The following is a 14780-nucleotide window of genomic DNA, read 5'->3' on the forward strand; positions in this document are numbered from 1 at the left end:
ATAAAGTAGAAGACGGAAACACAAGAAGTGACTAGGTAGAAGGAGAAGGAGAAAAGAGAGAAACAAGAAGCAGAAGAGAAAGAATGAGAAGATTTTCTGACGTGGGTCCTATTCAATGATAGTATATAGCTATTCTATACTATTATTGGGTCCTATCAGGTTGAAATATCTGCAGGCTTTTCTGTGATAAGCGACGAATATTTTAATTGGAAGCATGCCGCAGCCGCAGCTGAAGGCGAAAGAAACGATGAACGATACTTGCTTTGCACGCTTTCACACAGCGCATGCGCAGCACGCCAATCGTGATCAATCGATTAATAATCACTTCATTCCAAGTCCAAAGAAAGTGAATTTCACATCAATTTCTATTTGGCTCCGAAAATCAGTCACATAGTATTGCCACCTCATACGATTCAAAAGTAGTTACTAAGTTCAGAACTGAAACTCAGAACTACAATGATCTCTGAAGTCAGAGGAAAGTACAAAGTTCAAAAATACAAAGTTCATAACTCAACCCAACCTGAGATGCCTTAACAGATAACAATCAAGTCTTAGTAAGGTGGCTACTATAAATTTCAGAGTTCCCTTGAACACCTTACAGAAAGTAAATGCAATTTTTCAAAAGCTGAAACCTGTTGTAGTTACGATAATTATCAATTGTGAAGACTTTTGCTAATATTAACAATTTTATTGAAGCAGGTATGAATCGAATCTTGTACTCTACGATTATCGATAAGGTTATCCTCACTTTGGAAATACATTACATTAAATGAGAAAATTAAAACACAAAGAGGTTTACAGCTTAACGCCAAAACAAACCTCAAAAGTAACAAATACTTTGCACCACACTGACCATCCAATCACAATAAATCTCATCCCTAAAATGTAAAATGTAAAATTCCCTGGTATACAAAATAAGAATTTGAGTAAATAGTGAAGTCAAGTCATTATTAGCTTCCGGAGTATCATTTTTAGAATTCACTATACTGAGTAAAACAATATTGAAGTTGTGGTTGTTGAATATTGTAACCTCTTCTGAAAGTGGACCTTGGACTAAAACATATACACAGTTATAACATTAATTAAAATTGATGATACACAGTAAAACATATGTATGTGCATGTAACATTAATTATTCAATCAATTCATTTATTCATCATCTAACATAACAGAACTTCTAGAAAAGTACCACTGTACCACAGGCTAAAGCCCAAAACGGTTCCAATAATTCTAATTTATACGACAGTCCATATGTCACTGTCAAATGTCTAGGCTATGTGTCAATTTTACATGTTTGAGTTTTAACTTAACATGATATATATTTGAAGACTGAGTTAAATTCTTGAGAATATGTAGGGAATCAATATTCTACAGACTCTGAAAAAAGAGGAGAGATAAAAAGGTTGGTGATTGTCGAAAGAATAAACAGAGTAAATTTTCAATCTCAATTCAATTCAATTTATTTTTTCCTTCTGAATACAATTCAAAGCAGTTACATAGAATCTTGAGCAATAAAGTTTATACAATTCAAGAAACGATATAATATACTTACTAAAAACAAACAACAAAATATAGAACTATACTAAACAATAAAACTCTTGAGCTATCACAATCTTCAGTAGACGCTTGTCAAAATTACACTCCATAGAACTAAGAATAGTGACTAATAAGATGAATAGACTGTGAACAAGAGCAGTACATTTTCTAGCCACGGCATGAGGAATATTTTATTCCATGTCCACCACAACAAATTCATTGTAAATTCTATCTTTGAAACACTGTTAATAGCAGCGCGGAAAGATAAAACGAAAGGTTTATCAAACACAACGGTCCAAGTGTGAGCTGCACGTAGAACTAGTTCCACGATTCCATACCTGTAGTCAAGAAATATGTATATATTTCTGTGTGGTCTTATCCGAGAGAAAGGAAACAGACATCCAGCAATTAGCATAGCAAAGCATAGTTTTTACTCCGTTCTCCGGATAATCCCTACGTGATCAACTATTAATGCTTATTTTTTCAGTTTATCCAGCATTAGGCATTTACAGGCAGTTTACGCCCACTCAGCTGCATGTACCGACAAATAGGTTTTTAGCATAAATCGATAAGTTATTATAGATGAAATACTATGGATTGTTCCGACAATTGACTCTCGATTGTCTGTCGTCCTTTCACCAATGCCTGCCTGCGCTCAGCCGGATAGGCTTTCCCATCTTACAAATCTAGATTAAGCCTTTTTCTAATAGTATCAACCACATCCTGTAACTGTTAACGTTGTGTTCTTCTATGAGATTAACTGATCTTCTATGGCATTTACTGGTGCAACATATTACAATATTCTTATGTAGGCTATTGGAACCAGACGGAAACGTTTATAAATGTTTTCTATTAATTCATGAGGAAATCGATGAACGTTTTTATGTGCCATACAGCGGTATAATGCAAGAATTGAAGGGGAATGGAGACTGCATACTATGATTATTTCAGGCTGGACTTGATTGGAATGTAATTTCAAATTCTTGAACGGGTGGAGTCGAGAATGCAACTCAACCTTCTCACACTTTTATTTCATAGTACTTTTCTATTGAAACTAGAAGAGTGGTGGATAGACTAGCCGCTAGAGTGATACCAATTGATAAAAAACTATATATAACTGTGAACTTGAAGTAATAATAATTGATGTTATCTATGTTTAAATTTCTGAACGAGTAATTAAATCATGGAGAAAAGATGACATAAGTGCTATCTCTTCTATCTTGTGCTGTCTTTCTCTATGGTTTAATGCTCAGAGAAGTGCCAACCGTATTTTTGTAATGGTTTCTAAGGAAATTGATTTAATTTCAATTTGAACAGATAATGTATCAGAAACTAAACTCGAAATTGTTGAGAGCAAATGTTTTGGCTGATTGGCATACTTGGGCCCGTTCTAGATAGACCTATATTAAAAATCATGACACTTGAAGATTCTGGTAATCTAGATCTCATGAAACATATTAGTAGGATCTATTCTTGGGATATATTTGTAAAAATGACAAAACGTCCTGAGAGTTTTGGACTTATAATTGCTTAGAAATAATAATCTTCATTGTCTCTGAAATGACTCTCTGATCCTTTCATCAATTTGTTTTGTTTGTAATCATGATTCATGGATTTTTTACATTTTCCAGATTTCAGCCTACTTCTCTAGCCGAATCATAAGAGAGGGCATATCATAGACTTGGTAAGTACCAATTCGATGAGCCAATAAAAAATAAGGAAATTAATGTTTGAAACATTGGAACAAGGTATTTTAACAATTATTATAGTTTTTTCCATTTTTAGTCTGATGTGTGTTTACTACTTTAAGCTGAGATTAAATTACGGTACCTACAAATATTTTTAAATGAAGCTTTTACTTGCGCAGTTATAATAATTTCATGAAGCAGTTTGAATAGGCGTGCTTTGTTTTGAAAAAAATGACCATTAAAACTTATCATCCGTGGAACTATGCACTCAGAAAGGAATTCCCATTATTTTAATGAAAACTGAGTGGATAAAAACAACATGGAATTCACATAGATGAAAACTAATTTGAACTTGTTAACTAGATGGTGAAGGCTCCTTGTAAAACTAGTAGGTGATTTAACTAATGAGAAACTCAACTAGTAAAACTCGTAAACCATCCAATCGCTACCGATTGTAAGCAATATCAATGAACTGCCAATCAAAATAGATCAGCAGCAGTCTCATTCACGTTAACAAGTTCATAGAGCACATGTAGAGGAAAATACATCATTAGCCAACAAGATAGTGAACCTGTCAACAGCCAATCAGAACACTGTAATTTAGTTTAAAGTGAACATTGAACGTATAATTGGAAAACAGGAATACCACTGCTATAGTAAACACGCAACGCCAATTTTACTTCGGATCGATGTCTTCATTCAGAGATCTAGAAACTTTACACGAGCCAAGGAGGATATAGTTTTATTAATATCACAATTCAGACATTGACAACATAGAATCAAGTAGACTAGTTTGTTTTCTAGTTTGATGGCCTATGAAAGGAAAGTGAATGTCAGATATAATAACTCTTTCTTGTAGCGGATATGCTATTTTCAGCGTTAGGTATTTTTCTGTGAAACGTAACTGATGAACCGATACTTAATTCCGGCTTTATATAGTAGTAAATCTATTCATAAATCAAATTAATATGCAATTCCGTCGATCGAATTGATGAGCAGGCTATCTCGTTCAATATAAATTATCTTCATAATTGCATTAAATTAATGAGCTGTTAACCATAAACTATGCTCCTAAGAATACATTTAATTTTCTCACATCCTAAATCTCACACCTTTAACCCCAATAAAACAAACGATATTATAGCTGTAAATCAATTCCTAGAGGTAAGAAAGCTACATTAAGTTCATGCAGGAATGCATACCAAACAGTCATAACATGAAAGGTGATTGAAGATTCTCATACATAAAATTATGACCTCTACCATAGAATAAAACAGTAATATAAGTTTTCTCTGCCCCCACTTACACTACCTAGCATCATTATTTTCCCTGTGATGTAAGTGATGTATTTGCCCTAAAGTAAAAATGTCTGGCCGATTCACATGGCTGAGATGACAGAGCAATACTTGAGTTCAATAGGATAATGTGAAGTAAAGTTATAGTTCAAATGATGGTTATGATTGACTTCTCATAGTTCAGATACATACCGTACATTACATAATATTGATATCAATGAATAATAATGTATTTTTGTTTTTCCTGGATGAAAATTTAAGATTTGTTGCAGTATTGTTGTATTTTCATTACATATTTTTTATTCCAAGATTTAATCTTCTATTGAAACTCTCATATATATTATATTAAGGACTAAAAATTTTGTGAAGTGAACAACTACAGGACTTAACCTTCTGACTATGTGTAACCTTATAGAAATTCAGAGAGGAATAGCACAAGGTTACCTTATTTTTTTCTCTCCCTATCATTTTGATGATGTATCAATCAATAAATAAAGAATGAAGAATATTATTTTAAGATATTTATCAATTTGAAATGTTCATTACGGTATGTATTTTATCTTTATTATGTCCACTGATTATTATTTTCTGTTTTATTCCTTTCATTCATTGTACGAAACACTACAATCATAGGCCTAATATAATTATGATCATGGAGGAAAAACTAGGCTGAGTTGCTATTTTATAACTATTTATTAGTTTTGCTATTATAAGACTAGAATAGTCTCGAAGGACTATTATAATAGAGCTCTATTATGCGCTCTAATTATAATAGAGCTAAATAAGCTCAAATTATATTAGAGCTCTCTCTAATTATAATAGAGGGCTCTAATACTAATTATAATAGTGTCGAGGCGTGGCGCGGCGCGTCTCCAGTGTGCTACGAGCTTATAAGCTTATAAGCCCAGTCTTATAAGCTCCAGTTTAAAGTTGCTATTTTATTCTTTCTGCTATTTTAGATTGCCGAAGTTCGGCTGGCTTCTTCTCCAAGCTCGATCTTGCTCTTCTAGGGAAGTAGTTCCCAATGTTTTATTTCTCACAATAATTTATTGCAGTGTATATTGTTCAGTTTCTTGATTTCTTCTGTTATTTATGAGAAATAAAAATAGAAATAAATAAAGCGATAAAGATGTTTATAATAAGTTCTGTTCATTACAAGAGTCATCTTGATTAAAATACTTTTCAAATAGTAGAGTAATAGCGATTTTTACAACATTCCACCTGTGTGCATTTTTATGGCCTCTTCCATCACCGGAAAACCAGTTAAATAGTGCTTATAAACTGCGGAAGCTTCTACGCTATGTGAGGTCTTCTCCACCCTCCACGCATTATTTTGAAAATTGGAAAACCAATAACCGGAAAATAAATGTTAGAAAACTGTGGAAGCTTTCAATTCCTTCTCTTGATCATAAATTTTATGATGAATGAATGATTGGAGTGTGTATCTTCTATTTAAAAACAAGCGAGTAAAATAAACAGTGATAGTGCAGGTTCTGAACTTTTTCTCATGTGCATGAATATAAATATAAATAAATAATTTATTTCCATCATAAATTTCGTTCTACAGTTTTGGAAATTATATGACTTATTTGACAAGTTACGTGGTCATTGTTAGTAGTTTGATTCCTTGATGAACATTTGAAAAGAATCTATACGTATCCTCCTCCTGTAAGTGCAATTTGCACAGTGACAGTTTGCACTAAATTTTATTTCAAACTAGCTTACCCGGCGTACTTCGTACCGCCAAAAAGTCAATGTATCTCATGTCACACTTGACTTTATTTGGTGAATCATGATATTTATCTGACAATCAATATTTTCATTTACATCTCAATACGGACTTCCTTTGTGCTTAAAACTACCGTTTTAATACCAGTAAACAATTTTATCACAGAGTGACGTGTTTATTACAGCTGGTAAGTTTAGGTGCTAAATCATATTATCACAACATGATCTTGAATCGTTCTACGTTAGCCGCTCGGCTGACAATTTCGGAAACATAGGTCTGTAAAATGGATTAATATATAATTATCATTAGCCCCCCTATTAAAATTTCTGGTCAGAAACCATCCCCAATATTCACACAACATATTCCCAAAGTTTCATGCCGTTCTGTCAAGTAGTTTTCGAGTCTATAGGGAACGAACAAACTAACAAACCAACACACAAACAGACATTCATTTTTATTATAGAGATTGGATTAACTCCACATCAAGTCTTGTTCGTTAAAACATTAGTTAAATCCACCAGCTGATTAAATTCGGTTCAAGCTTAAACTGTGCAAACGACCCAAAGAGACAGACATACATTCGAAAACAAATCAATCAAATAACCAGTTGAATAACATGTGGGAACTCTGAACTTCTTTCAACTCTTTGCATATTTCAAAATTAACACAAACACTTGTCCAGTGTACGCATCATCAACGTGTTTGAATCCAGTGTATGCATCATTGATAATTTATTTTTGAATAAATCAATCAATTACCGAGATCCAACTTTCTCGGATTTGAAACAGGTAACATAACTTATCTAAAAATCTCAATTTCACCGTAGAACTGTACCCTGAACGGTCGGTGAGAAATTCTTCGTCTTCGGAACTCACTCGATCTTATCTTCCTTGCAACACGTTTCTATTTATAACCGGCATTATTAATGATACGTTGGCCACAGAAGCTGATGCGTCTATTTCGGCTGATGGCGTTAGCATTAGCACACATCAAAAGAGTGGTTCGAATCAACAACACACCGCGCATGCGCGTTGGCAGGTGACTGCTTAGGTAAACAGGTGCCAGGACCTGAAGACTCCTCAAGAGTTCAACCACCTACAGCTCTAGTGCAACCTTGGCAAGGTCGCCTTCTACTTCTTCTTTCCTTCTTCTTCTTCTTAATCATCTTCTTCCTCCTCAATGCGTTTCTTTACTTTTTTATTTCTTTCTCTTCTTGATCAAGAGACCGGTTGAGCGATCAAGCACTATATAGACTCCTCTTTCTCGCACCCTGGGGTACTTGCTTGGAAAACTACAACTCACTGAACATACACGTTGATTGAAGGTCCCGGCTGAAGTATGACAGTCGTAAGACCCATTGACGGCTTCAACTATATATTCAGGCGAGGTGGAACTTCCGTCAGGGACTCCCCACCAATAAAATTCATACGAATTTATCATTTTTACTTTAAAAAATGTAAGTAAAAGTAAATGTAAGTTTTTACTCACAAAAATGATATATTTTACTTACAAAAAGCTATACAGTTTACAAAAGCTAATTGAAAGTTTCGTGTTTTTGATTATTCAAAGTGATTATCATTATACAGAGCATGAATATTCATGCCAAATTTCAGATCAATACAACATTTCGTTCTTGAGATGAAAATTCCTAAGTGAAAAAAACAAAATGGCAGCTATAAGGATAACCGCTGAGTTTTGGACACTTAAAATACGACATTTGTAGTCTCCTATCATCCAGGAGCAATACCCTAAAATGTTCGACACTACTTCTGAAACACTCTGTATATTATCAGAACTGTCAACTGTTTTTCAATAATTGGAAAGAAGTTGTCAATTCCACTGAACCAATAATTAATTTGAAACCTGGGAACAAAAGATCATAAGACATTATTCATGGGAACAAAAGTATGATTCTACAACACAACATGTTCTTCCTTGATCCTTGATCACCAACCAACTCATAGAACTACATGATTATACTCAAATTATATTTAGCTAGCCGATTATCAATTTTTACTCTTGATTATTTTTACATTAGCTCCAAGTTTATGTACATCACGAGATCCAGAGATACGGGATAGTATCAAGTTGTAAAAGCAAAAATTCCAATTAAGGTATGATTATTTAGTTTTTTCCTAGATAATCTCTGAGCCTGAATAGCTTGAATCTTGATTAGTAATAAAAATAAATTTTTATAGCTATTATCGTTATTAAAGCAGTGTTTTATCACTTTTCAACTGCACTCTTCTAAAGTCTATTTCGATTTATAACTCAAGATACATATCCTCTATCAATAATACTGTATAAACGTTATAATATTAATCTACACCTTTTTCAATTGTATTTGAGAAAGTATCAAGTTGATTTGAGAAATTATTAATTGTATTTGAGAATAGTCACTTGTAATTGAGAGAATGTCAGATGTAGATGAGAATAGTGAATTGTATTTGGGAAGTCATTACATGTAATTGAGAATAGAGAATTGTATTTGAGAAATCGTCAAATGTAAATGAGAAGATATCAATTGAAAATGACAAAATTTTCCAAATGACATGTCGTGACTCTTCTGTTGCCTACCGTACAGGTTTTATTTGAGCAGTGAAGGATACTGTAGGCTACTACATATACAGTATTCCAATTACTACCATATGGGGCAAATTAATATTTTTAATGGTGAAAGTATTTCCCCTGTACTGTTTACGAATGATTGATGAGTAAAATTTCTATGTAGGCTATATGTGTCGGCAACGCGACTTTTGTCTACAAACATTCTGTGAAATACAGTATTGCACTTAATGAAGATTAAATTATCTATGTTTACGGCGCAATTGAACTTTATCATCAATCAATTGAATCTCTTGATCAAACAATTCGGCAATGCTTCAAAAGGTTTTTTAAAATCATTTCCCTATTACAACTGACAACTTCTCGATTTCAAATCGTATGTTCTCAAATTGAATGAGACTTTCTCAAATAAAATTCACGATTCTCAATTGCAATTGATGACTTCTCAAATAAAATTGACTGTTCTCATTTACCTGACGTTTTCTCAAATACAAATGATTATTCTCAATTACAATATTGATACTTTCTCAATAATATAGTTGGAAAAGGTGTAGACAAAACATGGTCCCAAGTTGAGAGTTGAATGCTCTACTAATATGTTTGGTTGATTTTATTTGTCTTTTATTTTATTGTATATTTTCTTCAGGGCTACTTTTAATTCAAATTTCAAATTCCATTTGAGTTTATTCACAGAAATCATCACAAATACAGTACACATGTATAAATAATATAAATACTTGTGAATTTTCCCCACATAGACAAGTCTGTGTGTGGGGAAAGAGTTCTAATGAAAAACAACTTGGTACTAAAAAGAAAATTATAAATATTCACAATATAACTTGAAAAATAAAAGTTGATTAAATTTAGTGGAGAAAGTATATATGTTTTGAATTGAAGTAGTAGCCTACAATAGAAATCATTACAAATACAGTACACATGTATAATAATATAAATACTTGTGAATTTTCCCCACATAGACAAGTCTGTGTGTGGGGAAAGAGTTCTAATAATATAAATGAAAATATAAATCTCAGTACCCTTTTAAATTATAATTCAATTGAAATTTATATTTTTATTTATGTTGTACTAATCTTATACATTTTAATTATCTTGTACATTGCTACTGCAAGCCTGAAATCTGAAAAGAAGATGAAGATTTTCTAAAAACATTTACAAAATTCCTTCTCGACAAATCACTGGAGATGGAAAAGAATGTAAACTATGTTATAACAGTAGGAATAAGTTGTTTATCAGAGTACGTGTGAACTACTTCTCAAGTAAAACTACCTCTTAGTAACATAACCAGCGTTTTAATTCTCTACTCTGAATGGGGTCTCTATTACTATAGAAGTCATTTTTATCCACTACAAGGGATCACTACTCGTTAAGCCAGCTCAAGTTGTGAGCGATGATCATAAGTATAGCTTATAATATCGTCACTAGCTGTAATAAGTATCAAGCACAGTTTTATTCATCGACGTCTGATTTTCTAGTATTAATTTGTTAGCAGCTCTTCTCGAAACCATCCTATTGCTTTCAAAGAAGTTTGAGCATCCTTCAGTTGGCATGATGGTAATATTATCAGCTGGAAGATGAATCATTATCATTAATCCTTTTATGGTTTGATCGAAACCTATTCATAAGCCTGAGAAAACAGTTCGCGTATGAAAAAGGAATAGTATGAAATAAAAAGCTTTAGGTGACTCAATGCTCCAATCAGATGGAAACATAATTGAGCATGAATTTCATATTGTTTCTCAAGAGTTTTTCTCAAAGCTGAAATTTTTCAATATATAAACCAACTTTTTTGTAGTTTAAACAAGGTATTATTTCTATACATACAGTTATTTTCTTCATAGGGAATTGAAGTTAAAAACAATTGTAAACGAAAACTACTTGATATTGTGAAAACCACAAATTAATTTAATCAATTTGATACACGAGTTTAGAGATATAGTTGTAAGAGCAATGAGATATAGCTTGTACTAGTCTCGGTTGTTACACCATCATCAATCTATAGTAAACTGGAAGCTTGAATAATTATTATAGTATGGGTGAATCACTACGATTGAGCTGTTCATTAGCACTTCACAAGCATTTCATCAGCTGTTGACCAATAAAGGTTGAGCTTGACTGTCATTGGCCGAGACTGGACACGCCCAAGTATTTCAATTATGATCATGAGAACAGTTAGTAGTTGAAGGGACTAAGTGTAAATGTTAATTACTAAAGCTGCGTTTACACCAAAGTTATTAAGAAAATGTTTATTTTTCCGTTCTTATAGATTCTATTGGATTAAACGGAACTTGACAACACATATGTTCATCATGTGTATGATAAGTTGTGTTCTATCTAATAGAATCTATAAGGACGGAAAAATAAACATTTTGTTAATAACTTTGGTGTAAACGCAGCTTTAGTTTATCTTCATTTGTTTTTGGAGTACTTGGGCGTGTATAGTTTCGTCCAATGAAAGCTGAGATCAAGCTCCATTGGTCAACAACCAATGCCCAATATAAATGAGCTTTACTTATACTAAATTTTCTTCTCATATACTACCAAGCTATGCTCGTTTATGTACTGTTTTGTGATTCAATAAATTCTATTCTACTGATCAATGTTGAAGTAAACACAGTTCGAATATGAAAACAGATATCATCGAACTTTTGAACAATTGAATTCATATATAATTGATTCATCTATAATCTCAACTATTTCAGCCAACAAACTTCAATCACTCTGAATTATTGTATATAGAATCAACAAACCGCAACCACAAAAACATTATTCTTACAAACTGCAAAACAAAAATTCTTCTCTTATAATATTGTAACCTAAATTATATTTGACTACAAGGTAAGGATACATAAAACTACAAGGAAAAGTAAAGGCTATTTTCATGAATGAGATGATTGTAGAAGGAAAAGGAGCCAAAATTTAAAAGGAAAAGACAAAATAAATAGAATATAGTGAGGAAAGTAAAGTGAGTTACTGAGAAAGTATCACATTCTACCACAAATCGGTTCAATTGCTCCACTCAACTTTTCTGATAAAACTTCTGCTCTTCCTCTCAAATATTCTCTCTCTTTACCTATCCTCCTTCTTTCTATATATTTCTCTCTCTACTCCTCTTCTCCCTCAACATCTTTCTACATCCATTTCTCCTTTTCCTAAGTATCTCTTCTCTTTTCAACGATATGATTCAAAAGTCATACCATTTCAGCCAAAACGAAAAGTAATACTTGGCGGTTTCACTGATGCAACCGCAAATGGTTGCAATATCAACTTTCCTTTACGAAACTCATCAGAGGAGATTAATTTTCCATCCGCTTTGTCTGGTTCATGACCAAGGAGAAATGCAATGATGTCTGACACCCTATTTCCCGAAACTCTAATGAACTAGCTTTCACGATTACGCAGTTTTAATTCATTAAATGCATATAGATATAAAATCATGTATAGGTGATATAGATATGATCAAGTACATTAAAACCCTCCTTAACGATATTCTTTTTTTTGGGATAAGGATGACGCCTATATGAAGCTTAGACTTGTGCTGGGTTATCAGACTCAACCAATTTTCTATTTATTATGATAGCCTATGTAGATTACAATATTTTCAGACACATGCTAATTTGTTAATTCATAATAAGTATCATATATACAATGAATTTCAAACTGAACGATAGGAAGATGGAATGCTTTTTAAATGATGAAATATAATATTTTAATAATATATGTATTATCATAGAGAAACGGTAGCAAGGAAGAATATTTGACCGGTTGGTTAGGTCAGGTGTAATAAATTCGAAAGCATATAAACACTGAGCAGCTATCTCTCTGACAATAATAAATAGCCAAAGCTATCATACTCAAGCGTTACATGGTACAGGATAATAATTCGGGATACCTACAATCATGCCAAGCGTTTATGCTGGTGGATTCATCCACTCCATGGAATAATTAAACATGAAAGAAGAAAGAGTATTATTGGTCTAAAGATATCTTGCTAGTTCTTACATTGTTATTTTACGCCTCTTTTACTGTTTTAACCATATAAAACGATTTTAATGTGAGTTTACTGTAAACATTTAATTTGGAGTGAAACGTGGTCTACACCTTTTCCAACTGTATTTGAGAAAGTATCAATTGTAATTGAGAATAGTCATTTGTATTTGAGAGAACGACAGATGTAAATGAGAATAGTCAATTGTATTTGAGAAGTCATCACTTGTAATTGAGAATAGTGAATTTTATTTGAGAAAGAATCATTTCAATTTGAGAACATACGATTTGAAATCGAGAAGTTGTCAGTTGTAATTGGGAAATGATTTTAAAAAACCAGTACTTTCAGTACTTATTTTTCATAACTGTACTCATATAAAATAATATGATAATATAAATTTAATATTCCAATAAAACGTTCAATTTTTGAATAAAACATTACTTTCAAGCCCTAAAATCCATTGAAGAATTGCCCAATTGTTTGATCAAGAGATTCAATTGATTGATGATGAAGTTCAATTGCGCTGTAAACTTATAGAGAATTCGATCTTCATCAAGTGCAATGTTTCACAAAATGTTTGGAAACAAAAGTCGCGTTGACAATACATACATAGAAATGATACTCATCAATCATTCGTAAACCGTACAGGGGAAATACTTTCACCATTGGAAATATTAATTTGCCCCCATGCAAATCCTATGGTAGTAATTGGAGTACTGTGTACGTTGTACAGTATCCTTTTATGCTCAAATCAAACCTAAACTGTAGGCTACAGAAGAGTCACGACATGTCAATTGGAAAATTTTCTCATTTTCAATCGATATCTTCTCATTTACATTTGACGATTTCTCAAATACAATTCACTATTCTCAATTACATGTGATGACTTCCCAAATACAATTGACTATTATTCTCATCTACATCTGACATTCTCTGAATTTCAAGTGACTATTCTCAAATACAATTGATACTTTCTCAAATGAAATTGGAAAAGGTATAGTTTTGAGTTAAACACTATTATAGTTTTCTAGGAAAATGAAAGCTAATAAAAAACGAAAAGCTAAAAGCTAAAAAAACTGAAATAAAAAATCATGGAGAAAAATAATAAATATAGTGGGATGGAGTCCTATCATTGGCCTTAAGCTGTTGACCAATGGAGTTTGAGCTCTACTGTCATTGGCCGAGACAGGCCAATGACGATGACCAATGTCGTTGGTTGAGACAGGCACAACACGCCCCAGTATCCCAAATATGAGAGAAGAGAACTATTGAGCAACATCAAATATAAAATACTGAGTAATTAACAAAGTCTATAGTATCAAAGACATTCCAGTTTTTACTTTCCTTGCCCTATTACCATAGGTAAGGAAAGTATTGCTTTCCGAAAAAATTAAGGTACTCCAATTTCTAAATTTCTATACGTTTCTATACAAAAATGGTTTTTGGGTATTGGTATGTATGTGTGTGGGTGTGGGTGTGTGTGTGTGTGTGTGTGTGTGTGTGTGTGTGCGTGTGTGTGTATGAGTGTATGTGCGTCTGTGTACACGATATCTCATCTCTTAATTAACGGAATGACTTGAAATTTGGAACTTAAGGTTCAAAATTCGAGTGGAAAAGATTAAGCATGAAAATCTCTACAATTATTGTTCAGTAACATTTTCACCTAAAATTGAAAATAAGCATGAAATTCGAGAAAATGTTATTATTTCAATTGCATACTGTTGGCAACTGTTGATTCTATTGAATGATTCACTATGAAGAGATAGCAGACCTCGTATATCTCCAGCGTTATTGTCCTGTCACCAGCTGGCTCAGATCTTTGTTTATAAGTAGACTTGAGATGCGCGGGAACACTAGCGTCACGGATCAATTTTCATAACGGCAAGGAAAGTTGTATGAGTGCGCCACACCAGATTTTTATTAGAATTCTTCCCCAAATTATGTCATTAAGACTCTTCATT

The 14780-nt window shown here is 32.8% G+C and overlaps 1 protein-coding gene across 1 annotated transcript in view; it reads left to right on the forward strand.

Moving 5' to 3' along the window:
- LOC111046509 (pollen-specific leucine-rich repeat extensin-like protein 2) overlaps positions 1-14780 on the forward strand; it is a 131507-nt gene that overhangs the window by 27689 nt on the left and 89038 nt on the right. Inside the window, exon 2 of the mRNA XM_022332072.2 lies at positions 3168-3220. The gene's annotated coding sequence lies outside the window, so the exon portion shown is untranslated. The remainder of the gene's footprint in view (positions 1-3167; positions 3221-14780) is intronic.

The sequence above is a fragment of the Nilaparvata lugens genome, chromosome 8 (genome assembly GCF_014356525.2).
Source record: "Nilaparvata lugens isolate BPH chromosome 8, ASM1435652v1, whole genome shotgun sequence".
Lineage (NCBI taxonomy): Eukaryota > Metazoa > Arthropoda > Insecta > Hemiptera > Delphacidae > Nilaparvata > Nilaparvata lugens.